The 12719-nt window shown below is 36.2% G+C and overlaps 1 protein-coding gene across 1 annotated transcript in view; it reads left to right on the top strand.

Annotated features, from left to right (window-relative positions):
- The window catches only part of CDKAL1 (CDK5 regulatory subunit associated protein 1-like 1), a 712360-nt gene that overhangs the window by 214638 nt on the left and 485003 nt on the right, over nt 1-12719 (top strand). The window lies entirely within an intron of this gene.

Here is a 12719-nt window from a genome sequence, read left to right as displayed (position 1 = left end):
GGCAAGGAGTGAGTGATGTGGGAGTGTTAAGAAGTGTAGTTTGGAGTAGTGCAGACGAATAGTGAGGGTGGACAGAAGGGGGTTGCTCAATGTAATGTATAAATTAGACTCAACGGGACAGGGTGAAAGGCTGTGTTTGGGGGAAGATGGCGTGAACAGGTGAGGATGAGAGGCAGTATGAGATAATGGTTGTCTCTTCATGCCCTTTATTCATTATCTGTTCATTATTTTCTTGTGTGTTAGCGATGCCAATCTTTATTAAATCACAATTATTGAGGTATAGTTAACAGATAGTGATATTCACCTTTGATGAATTTTGATAATCATGATATAGAACATATCTATTGTACCAAAAAGTTCCTTTGTGTCTTTTTGTAGTCAACCCTGCCCACTCCCCTCAAGTCCTTGACAATCGTTGATATGATTTCTGTCCCTATAGTTTTGCCTTTCCAAGAATGCCAAACAAATGAATGTTATTAAATATTTGTATCTTCTTTCTTTCATTTGTGTAGTGCATTCATTATTCATCCGTGTTGTATTGTTTATCAGTAGTTTTTCACTTTTCATTGCCTAGAATTATTCACTGTATGGGTGGGCGACAGTTCATCATTCACCAGTTGATGAACATTTGTGCTATTTTCAGGCTGTTATGAATAAAGCTCCTATTAATGTTCATGCACAGGTCTTTTTGTGGATATATGTTTTCATTTTTCTTGGGTAAATACCTAGGGATGGGATTGCCAGGTCCTATGGTAAGCATCTCTTTAGCCTTTTAAGAAACTGCTGGTGTTTTCCAAAGTGGCTATCCATTTTGCATTTCCAACAGCAGTTCTAGTTGCTTCACTTCTTCAGCAGTACTTGGTACTGTCAATTTGTAAAATTTTAGCAATTCTACTAGATATGTAGTGGTATCTCATCGAAGTTTGAATTTGCTTTTTTCTGTTGACTAATGATGTTGAGCAGATTTTTATGTCCTTATTTGCCATCCATACATCTTTGGTAAGGTGTTCAAATCTTTTACTGTCTTAGTCCCTTTTTTTGTGACCTTGAGTTAGGAAGCCCTTTCTTAGAACACAAAAAGCACAAACCATGAAAGAAAAGAAATTGATAAATTTGACTTCATCAAAATTAAACACTTTTGTTCCTCAAAAGATACGATAAATGAAACGAGAAGCCACAACTGAGGGAAAATATTTGCAAAACATGTATTTCCTAAAGGATTTGTGTCCAGAATATATAATGACTCCTACAACTCAATAGTAGGAAATCAGCCTATTTTAACATGGGGAAAAGATGTGTCAGTCTTTTTATCATTGTTTTTAAAAAATATTTTAAAAATAAATTTTATTGTGTATATACCTGTATTGTATATATAGTGAAATGATTACTATAGTGAAGCAGACTAACATATCTATCATCTCACATAGTTTCTATTTTTTTGTGACAAGAGCAGCTAAAATCTACTTATTTAGCACGATCTCTAATACAGTACAATTTTATTAACTATAGTCCTCATGTTGTACATTAGATCTGTAGACTTGCTCATCCAATTATGTATCTGCTACATTGTATCCTTTGACTTACATCTCCTCATTTCTAGCCCGCCTTCTACTGTTTTTATTCTTTGTGCATTTGAACTTTTTTAAAAAAAGATTCTACACATAAGTGAGATGATGCAGTATTTTTCTTTTCGTGTGAATTATTTCACTTTGCGTAATATCTTCCAGGTCCTTCCATGTTGTGGCAAATGGCGGGATATCTTCCTTTTCTAAGGCTGAATATTATTCCTTTGTATATATGTACCACATTTTTTTTACCCATTTATCTGTTGACAGACACTCAGGTTGTTTTCATATCTTGACTTTTGTGAACAATGCTGCAGTGAACATGGGAGTGCAGGTATCTTTGTGATGTGATTTTATCTCCTTTGGGTATATCTGCAGAAGAGGGATTGCTGGGTCATATTTAACATCATTTTTCATTGCCTTTTAGAATTTTGATATAGTAAAAACATGGAATTTTGGGGGTGGGTAATTTGTTATGTGGTTTCGACACTGAAAAGTTATGTTCCCCGGAATCTGGAGAACATATCTGATAAAGTATCCAATTTATTTTCTTTCTCTGGTCTTTTTTTAAAATATGAAAAGGATCTATTCAACTCATCAGTCTGTTTGCAGCTTGCTATAATAGGCTCCATAAAGCCCTGGATTTTGTTGTTATTTACATTTTTTTTATATTTTACATTTCCATTCTATGATTAGTATAATGTCTGGCTCAAGAAATATTTGATGAGTGAATGTTTGTTAAACTTAAGGTATTTATTTAACTTTAAAATTTTTTAAATTGTTTCTAGAATTATTCCAGCAGCATGTAAGTTTTTTTGTTTCCTTCTTTTATGATGTTAACTCTCTCATTCATTTATTTTTTAAATAGCATGTTAGTTTTCTGTGCTGCTCTAACAAAGTATCACAAACATAGTGGTTTAAAACAACACATATTATCTTACAGTTCTGGAGGTCAGAAGTTGGACATGGGTTTTACTGGACTAAAATCAAGGTATTGACAGGGCAGCATTCTTTTCTGGAGGCTCTAGGAGAGTCTGTTTCTGACCTTCTCCAGCTTCTAGAGGTTGCCACAGTCCTTGGCTTGTGACCGCTTCTTCCTCCATCTTCAAAGGCAGCAAGGCCGTATCTCTCCAACACGTGTTCTGTCATCGCCACTCTTTGTACACAGGTGGAAAAGCTGCTCAGCTTTTGAGGCTAGTGTGATTAAATTGGGCCCACCTGGATAATCCAGGTTAATCTTATCATCTCTGGTCCCTAATCTTAAGCACATCTTTAAAGTCCTATTTGCCCTGTAAAATAACACATTCACAGGTTCAGGGACTAGCATTTGAACGTCTTTGAGAGGCCATGATTCTGCCTACTACGTATGGCACTGTTTATCAGTTGACATTTTACTTCTCTAATGTGTATTTCTGTTTTAGTTCTTGTATTACTATATTTGCCTTTAGTGTTACTTTTAAAATCATTTTTTACTTTATAACATATTTTATTATTTAGTAGGAGTATTCTGATGTCCCAAACAATGTGATTGAGGTTAACCTGTTGAATTTGGTTTTCATTGCAGAAATGGTTTTTGTCCCATGGCCCCTCATCCCCCACCCCTGCAGAAAGTTTTATAGGTGTTTTAATTGGATTTAAGAGGAAGAGAGGTTCCTGGTACTGATCCTCATTTTGCTGGCATCCTTCTAGCCTGCCTTCATCTTTCAATTAGTAATTTTTATCTCTAACTTAGTGTTAGTCACTCACTGGTACCATTCAGGTAGAAAATGTGTTTTCAGTGACGTGAGGAATGTGCTGTCACCTAACTTTGGTTGAAAGGGCTATTTCTACCATCAGGAAAGAATCTTTTTGAATGAAGAGATGAAAGGTGATGAAAATATACCAGCAGATGTGAAAGTTTTGTTCAAATTAAACCACATGTAACATCAAATGTTCTTTTGTGTAACATATTAGCAGACTTATTCAAAGGCTTGTGAATTCAAGAAATGTTTCTTCTAATAGAATTGAAACACCTTAAGTTAGCTTAGTGACTGTTGTGAACTTCCCCAAATTTGAGAGCTTTGGATATTGAGTTCTCCCCCAATACCATGTAAAGTAGGGACTTTCTGTAACAGCTTAGGGCAAAGTTTTCAGAGAAAAACATTTGTTTTGTAGAGAAGTTCATATTGAACTTTTACCTATCAGATAGGTAAATAATCAATCACAGCTGATTATTGGATCAGATTCCCATTATGGTAAAAGCTAAAAATTTGGACATACATTTGGTGGAAAAGACTTCATAGTTCTTACAAGGAATGGAAAAAAACACTTTTCCCTTTTTTATTGTGTATATTTAAGGTGTACAACATAATGTTTTGATATGCATACATATAATGAAATGATTACTAAAGTCAAGCAAATTAATCTCTCCATCTTCCATAGTTACTTTGTGTGTTTGTGAATAATAAGAGCACCTAAAATCTACTCTCTTAGCAAATTCTCAGTATACAAAACAATATTATTAACTATAGTCCTCTTGATGTACATTAGTTCTCTAGACTTATTCATCCTCTATAACTGCAAGTTTGTTATCATTTGACCTACTCCTCATTTCCTCCCCCTCCTTGCCCCTGGTAGTTCCCATGCTATTCCTGTTTCTATATATTTGATTTTTTTAGATTCTAAATAGAAGCGAGACCATGCAGTGTTTTTCTTTCTGTGTCTGTCTTATTTTACTTAGCATAATGTCCTCCAGGTTCATCCATTTTGTTGCAAATGACAGGATCTCCTGTTTTAAGGTTGAATGCTATTCCATTGTGTATATATATCACAAGTTTTTAATCCATTCATCTGTTGATGGACACTTAAGTTGTTTCTGTATCTTGGATACTGCGCATAATGCTGCAGTGAACATGGGAGTATGGATACCTCTACAAGGTGCTGATTTCATTTCCTTTGGATGGATATATACCCAGAAGTAGAATTGTTGGATCATATGATAGTTCAATTTCCTATCTTTTCTTTCTTTCTTTTTTTTTTTTTTTTTTTTTTAGACAGAATCTTGCTCTGTTGCCTGGGCTAGACTGCTATGGCATCAGCCTGTCTCACAGCAACCTCAAACTCCTGGGCTCAGGCAATCCTCTTGCCTCAGCCTCCCGAGCCACTGGGACTACACGTGCTCACCACCATGCCTGGCTAATTTTTCGTTTCTATTTTTAGCTGCTTGGCTAATTTTTTCTATTTTTTAATAGAGATAGGTCTCACTCTTGTTCAGGTTGGTCTCGAACCCCTGACGTCAAGTGTTCTTCCTGTCTCGGCCTCCCAGAGTGCTAGGATTACAAGTGTGAGCCACCGCTCCCAGCCTTGGTTTCTAATTTTTTGAGGAATATCCATACTGTTTTCCATAATGATCGTACCAATTTACATTCCTACCAAGAGTATACAAGCGTTGCCTTTTCTCCACACCCTCACCAACACTTATTGTTTATTTTCCTTTTGAGAATAACCATTTTAACAGATGTGAGGTGATAGCTTATTGTGGTTTTGATTTGCATTTCCATGATGATTAGTGATGTTAAGCACCTTTTCATATACCTCTTGCCCATTTGTATGTTTTCTTTGAAGAAATGTCTATTCAGGTCCCCTGCCCATTTTTTAATCAGATTATTTGGGGATTTTTTTTGGCATTGTCTTGTATGAATTCCTTGTATGTTTTGGATATTAGCCCCTTATCAGGTATAGGGTTTGTAAATATTTTCTCTTAGTCCATAGGCTGCCTTTTTATTCTGTTGCATGTTTCCTTTGTTGTGCAGAAGCTTTTTAGCTTGATACAGTCCCATTTGTTTACTTTTGCTTTTGTTGCCTGAACTTTTGGTGTTATAGCCAAAAGATCATTGCCAAGGTCAATATCAAAGAGCTTTTTCCCCTGTGTTTTCTTCTAGGAATTTTAATGGTTTCAGCTCATATGTTTAGGTCTTTAATTTGTTTTGAGTGGATTTTTGTGTGTGGCCTGATATACAGATTCAGTGCAATTCCTATCAAAATTCCAATGGCATTTTTCACAGAAATAGAAAAAACAATTCTAAAATTTGTATGGAACCATAGAAGACTCTGAATAGCCAAAACAATCATGAGAAAGAAAAACAAAGTTGGAGCCATCACACTTACTGAGTTCAAATTATACTACAAAGCTATAGTAACTGGCATAAAAACAGACACATAGACTAATAGAACGGAATAGAAAGCTCAGAACTAAGCCTAAGCATGTACAGTCAACTAATTTTTGACAAGGTCACCAAGAAGACACAATAGGGAAAGGATAGTCTCTTTAATATTATAAATGGTGCTGGGAAGATGGGCTATCCACATGTAAAAAAATAAAATGGAACTCCTGTCTTACACCATTTTTTTCCTTTTAAAGGTCAAATGGAGTTTTTAGGTGATTTTTAAAGTTTTGGTCTGATATTTCTTTTTCTTTTTTCTTTTTTTGGGGTGGGAGGGAGAGACACAGTCTGCCTCTGTTGCCTGGGCTAGAGTGCTGTGGCGTCAGTCTAGCTCATAGCAGCCTCAAATTCCTGGGCTCAAGCCATCCTCCTGCCTCAGCCTCCCAAGTAGCTGGGACTACAGGCGTGTGCCACCACACCCAGCTAATTTTTTCTATTTTTAATAGAGACAGGGTCTTGCTCTTGCTCAGGCTGGTCTCAAACTCGTGACCTCAAGTGATCCTCTTGCCTCAGCCTCCCAGAGTATTAGGATTACAGGCATGAACCACCCTACCTGGCCCCTGATATTTGTTAATTACAATGAAAATGACAGGTTTTCCTTTTATTAATATTTATATACAATCAAAGATTAAGAGAACTAATGAGAAAGTTCCTGTGTGTATGTTTATGTATATCTATAACGAATTAACCTTTTTTACTCCTGAAAGGATTTGAGGTATCTTGGGACAAAAATCAAGAGATAGTAAAACCCCAGCCAGATTCATACAAATGTATAAAGAATCACACCAAGTAACAGATAAGTGTGGACAAAGCACAGGCTTTGCAAATTTCCAATAGAATTATCAGGAATAATGCTGTTCAAGTTGTTCTGTTAACCTTCCAGTGGCTTTCTTTTGCAAGTTGAATAAAATCTAAACTGCATAGCATGAACTACAAGGTCTCACATAATCTTCCTTCCCTAATCGTCTGCCCGCATCTCCTACACTGTCTCCCTCATTGCTGGGCTTCTTTTGACCTCTGAACCCCTCTGCGTCGTTGTTTCAGTCTCTCAGTCCCTGTACTTCTGTTTCCCCCTGGAGGTTCACACTGATGTCTCTGCCTTGTGGGTCAGGTCTCTGGGTCAGTGCTACCTATTCACATGTTTACTTGGGCCACTGTAGCAAAATTGTCCTATCCATCTCCTTCTACTCCTAGATTTTATTTTCTTCATAGCATCTGTCATGATAGGAAATGAAGATTTTCAGTTACTTGCTTGTCTCCCCAATTAGAATGTTAGGTCCTTGAAGCAGGAACTTTGTGTTTTTTATCATTAAGTCCTCAGTTCCTAGGACAGTGTGCATTGCATGGTTAGTGTTTAATAAATGTTTGTGAAATGAACGCATTCATGGAAGTGGTGACTTGGGGAGAAGATTTAGGGGGCAATGGTTACTGCCTTGGTCTCCTGGAAGTCCAGGTTCAGTTGGATAGCATTCTGTGGTCATGTACTAGTGACCCGTATGTGCATAGAAAAGGGAAATTCATCAAGTGGGCCACCTAGGTGCCATTCCTGGACAAGATCTACTAAGAATAATTGACAAAAATGGAAATAGCACTAGTATCTCTTGCCTAGGAACATTGTAAGAATTAATGTGATAATGCATGTGAGGTGTCAGTACAGAGCTGGTTGTTCAGGGAAAAAGATACTTCAAGTGCGCACTAAACCAGAACCTCTGACTACAGAATAATATCAGCTTGTTCTGTGACAGCCTCAGGTCATTGGACGTTTTTCTTTAAAGACTAGTTGGCAAAGTTGTGTTTGAGACATGCGTTAGTTACCGAGGGCTGCCTTAACAAATTACTGCAAACTGGATGGCTATCTTAGCCATTCCCTAAACCTGTGCTATTTAGTGTGGGTGCTGGTAGCCACCACACATGACTATTTAAATTCAAAATTAACTAAAATTAAATTCCTCTGTCACAGTAGCTACATTTCAAGTCTGTAATAACCAGGTGTGGCTAGTGACTACCATATTGGGTGGCCCAGCATATAAACATTTCTATCAGTACAGAAAGTTCTATTGACAGCAGTGCTCTAAACAGTTAGGAACTTTTAGAATAGCACTTTTCATTTGCTTTAGGTGCCATTGTATAGGCTTGTTTCTTCAATACATGTTTAGTTATAAATTTAGAGTAGTTCATAATAGCTGAATAAAATATTTTTATGGATTTCTTTTAAAAGTTCTGCAGACGACTGACTCATTAATGTTATTTATGAATTCTTTATACACCAACTCCTTTCTTCATTGTTGAGAACATATGGAGTCAGTAATAGAACAGACTGCGTGCCTTTTTTCTGTATATTTATAACTAAGTGCCTGAAGGACACATGACACTGCTTTATTTATTTATTTGAATTATATGCCAGAGAATAAGCTTTTGTGTATTCAGGGCCTCAATTTATAGTATTAATTAAGAACAACTTTCCTTTTCTCCCAGAATGAATTTAATATGTTCTTGACTACTATATGTGAATTTTGAGTTTGTTCTCTTGCTCACGATTGCTTTTTCCCCTCTTCTTGCCTTCCACTTTGTATTTTTTTTGCCTGCTAACTTCTCCCTCTTCCAGGTAACTCCTCCTCCCCTTCCTCTTCCCTCCCTTTCTTCTCAGTCTCCCATTCTTTCTTTCTTTTCTCCCCACTGTGTGCTCCACTGCCCTCCATACTAGAAATAGAAGTGGACATAGTATTTTCTTTAAATCATTTTATAAACTTCTCCCCTACTTGTTTGTAGTCAAATAGTTTTTTTTTTTTTCTTTTAAGTTTTGTTAGGCCTTTCTTTTTGAGGTTCTGGAGTTCTCCCACACCATCCAGTGATTTAAATTACCATGTGTGGGCAATATCTAACTTTTTTTTTTTTTTTTTGGCCATAAAAGCAAATCTAATTAGGTACTTTTGAAAATTTAGCAGATATATTTTTAGTTATATGCATTCACACAAATTCTGTGTGACCATCAGGGTTAAAGAAAATCTCTCTTCATTTCTTCCATGCACACATACTTAAACCTTTTATTTGGATATAATATAACCCTCACAGAAATGTTGTAAAAATAAACAGAGTTTTCATATACCCTTTACCCAGTTTTCTCAAATGTTAATATTTTAACAAATTTGCGTATTCTCTTTTTATGTATGCACATTCTTTCTGATCCTTTTGAAAGCGAGTTGCAAGCCTGATACCCCTTTGTTACTAAAACCTGTATATTTCAAAAACTAGGACATTCTCTGATATCACTGTAATAATCAAAATTGATGCAATACTGTAAGCTAGTGTATAGACTTTATTCAGATATTGTCAATTGTTTCAATAATGTCCTTTATAGGAAAAGAAAAATCCCGTATTCATAGTTGCATTCAGGTGTCTTTGCAATCTCCTTTAGTCAGGTTTTTTTAGTCTCCTTCAATCAGGGACATTTCCTCAGTTTTTCCATGACTTTCCTGACTTTGATGTTAGAACACTTGACCACTCTAAACTTTTTTTTTTTTTTTTAGTAATAACTTTATTGAAACATAATTCACACACCATACAATTTACCCATTTATAAAAGTTTATAATTCAGTGGTTTTTAGTTGGTTCACAGAGTTGTGCAACCATTACCACAATCAATTTTAGAAAATTTTCATCATTACAAAAAGAAACCCAATACTTCTTAGCCCTCCCTTCCATTTCTCCGTCTGCCCATCCATAGGTAATCACTAACCTATGTGGTCTCTGTAGATTTTCCTACATTTGGACATTTCTTATATGTGACCTTTTTGTCTGACTTCAACATGCTGTACAGTTTGTAACCTAGAACAATAGACTATACCATATAGTCTAGGTATGTAGTACACTCTGCCATCTAGGTCTGTGTAAGTATACTCTGTGATATTCATACCATGACAAAATCACCTAATGATGCATTTCTCTGAACATATCCCTGCCATTATTGAATGCATGAATGTGTTTCATTGTATGGATATGCCGCATTTTGTTTGCTTAGCAGTTGATGGATGCTTGAGTTCTTACATTTCGGCTATTACAAACAATGCTACTATAAACATTTGTGTACAAGTTTTTGCTTGGACATATGTTTTCATTGTTCTTAGATGTATGTCTAAGATTGATATTGCTGGATTATATGGTAACTCTATCTTTAACCACTTGAGGAGCTGCCAGCCTATTTTCCAAAGCAGCTACATCATTTTACTACATTCCCATCAGCAACATATGAAGGTTCCGATTTCTCCACATCCTCACCAGCATTTGTTATCTGTCTTTTTGATGATAGCCTTCTTAGTGGTTGTGAAGTAGTATCTTGTGGGCTTTTTAAAAATAGTGGTAAAATAAAACTTACCATTTTTAACTGGAATGATTCAGTGGCATTAAGTACAATCACATTGTTGTGTAACAATCACCACCATCCATCTCCAGTATGTTTTCATTTTCTCATACTGAAATTCTGTACCCATTAAACAATAGCTCCCCATTTCTCCACTGTGGCTTTGAATTGCATTTCCTGGTTGGCTAATGATGTTGGGCATCTTTTCATGTGCTTGTTGGCCATTTATGTATCTCCCTTGGAGAAGTATCTTTGCAGATTTTTTCTCATTTTTAATTGGTTTGTCTTTTTATTCTTGAATTGTATAAGTTGTTTATATATTCTACATACAAGTTCCTTACCAGATATATGATTTGTAAAAATTTTCTCCCATTTTCTGTTATCTTGTGACTTTCTTGATGGTGTCCTTTCAAGTACCAAAAGGTTTGAATTTTGATGATATCTAGTTTATTTTTTCTTTGATTGCTTGTATTTTGGTGTTATATCCAAGAAACTGTTGTGTAATCTAAGGTTCATGTAGATTTGTGGCTCTGTTTTCTTCTAAGAGTTTTATAGTTTTAGCTTACCCTCAGTTGTTTAACAGACTGCTTCCTCTACATGTTGTTCTGACTCTTCTCTAGGAATATGACTTCTTATTGAGACTATGCGCTACACAAAAGTGGGTGCAATGCTCCCTTTGAGCTTTTATATTTTTAACTGCATAGGAATGCATTTTTGTTCTGGCCTCATCATTGAATTTTCTCCTATTTTACTCCTTTTATTCCCTGTCTTTTGTCCTCAACTGATGTCTTGGTCATTCACCCACATTCACTGGGAAATTGACCAACTCTTCCTTGTCCTACCGATGTCTCTATTATCCTGGGCAACCTGAGCATCTGTATATAATGTCTCACCAACATTATAGCCTTTCACTTTGTTATGTCTCAATTCCTGTTGACATCACCTACGTCCCTGTTTCAGCAACCTATTCCTGTTGCCAGATCTTGGACCTTGCTATTCTTCAAAAATACTAAATGCCTGTATCTGTACTCTGATTATTATTTCCTATCCTCTTTCTTTTCTCTTTTTTCCCCTCTTTTCTTTCCTTCATTCTTTCATTACCCCAACTCTCAGCCACTTCATTTCTTCCTTCTGACTCTCTTTATTTCCCTGTCTAACCTATTCTCCAAGATTCATCTCATCCAAAATGCATAGTAAACTTTTTTCTTCCCTTTCCTTCTAGTCCATTCCAAGAATCTCTTAGTATGGTTTCCCCAGCCCTTTGAGCCATTCTGGTATACATTAGATGCTCAGTCAATGATGAGTGAATAAATAGTGGAATTAGCAAACCTAGGATCCATTAGACAAAATTCATTTGTCTCTTTGGCTCCTATTCTTGAACCGGTGGGCCTTGAGAAAAATCACAACTGCACATTGAGTCACTGTTATAAAATCATGGTCTCTAATTTCAACTGGTAGCTCAGTACTGTCTCATGATTTTTACGTGGTCCTAGTCATCACTCTCTTATCTTCTGTAACAGTATTTATAAACATTCGCTCTGCTCTTATTTCATAATGTGCTTTCTCACTCTTAGCAGATGAACTTGCTTCTTTCTTCACTGAGAAAAAATGAGGCCAACAGGTGGGAATTTGCTTAGCATCCTCCCAGACCTCTACAAGAATACTAGCATCTGTTCCCATGCTTTCCTCTGACCTCTTGTTTCAGGAGAAGACAACTTGGCCCTTTCTTCATTTGAGCTTGTTTCTCTATCTGTGTTTTTGTTTACCCTGTCCACCTCTTGAGGGACCTTGTTCCATCAGTTATTTTTCCTATCTTCAACTCTTCTTTGTATACTATCTTTCTCCCCTCAGCATGTAAACTTAAAAAAAAAAAAGCAAATAGTTAAATGTACTAACTAACCTAAACCAAAACAGACATTTATTCAATATTCTCTAGCCACCAGGAGTCCTGTTTCTTCTTCCCTTTCTACCCAGCTTTTTGTAAGAGGAGTCTGTATTAGCTGTGTCCATTTTTATTTGTGATTCATTACTAGTGAACTCACTGTTTCTCCTAAGTTTATTGACTCCCTGATTGTTAAGCATACTCATTGTAGTCTCCTTATTAACTTACCTCTGTAGCATTTGACACTGTTGGCCACTCCCTATTCTTTGAAATGTCTATTCTGCTGGCTTCTTTGATCACGTTTTATATGGAAGTCACATGGGCTCTCTGAAAAAAACCAAAGCCTAATGGTGCAACATTTTCAGGTAGATGCATTTGCAGTTAGGTAGGTTGGTTCTGGAGCAAAGGCCTAACATTTTCTGTGATTTACTTTGTTTATAGCAGTTACTCAGTAATTATTGCTGCTACTAATACCATGCTGAGCTGAGGGGTCAGAGGTAGAGGGTATCCAAGTGTGCTCTCACAAGTCTTTATTTCCTAGTAGGCATCCCTAGTAGGCAGCTAGTAAAGTGAAGTAGACCTATATGTACTGGTGATGTATAGAAAAAAAAATCAAGGGACAGGTTTATTTTGTATATATATTTATATATTTGCACATACATGTGTTTTTTTTTCCTCCCATATCATTTGTAAAGAAGAATTATACTGCAGAA

The sequence above is a fragment of the Propithecus coquereli genome, unplaced genomic scaffold (genome assembly GCF_000956105.1).
Source record: "Propithecus coquereli isolate 6110/MARCELLA unplaced genomic scaffold, Pcoq_1.0 Scaffold131, whole genome shotgun sequence".
In the NCBI taxonomy this organism is placed as follows: Eukaryota; Metazoa; Chordata; class Mammalia; order Primates; family Indriidae; genus Propithecus; species Propithecus coquereli.
The sequence above is the reverse complement of the archived record's forward strand: the minus strand, read 5'-3'. Positions and strand labels throughout refer to the sequence as shown.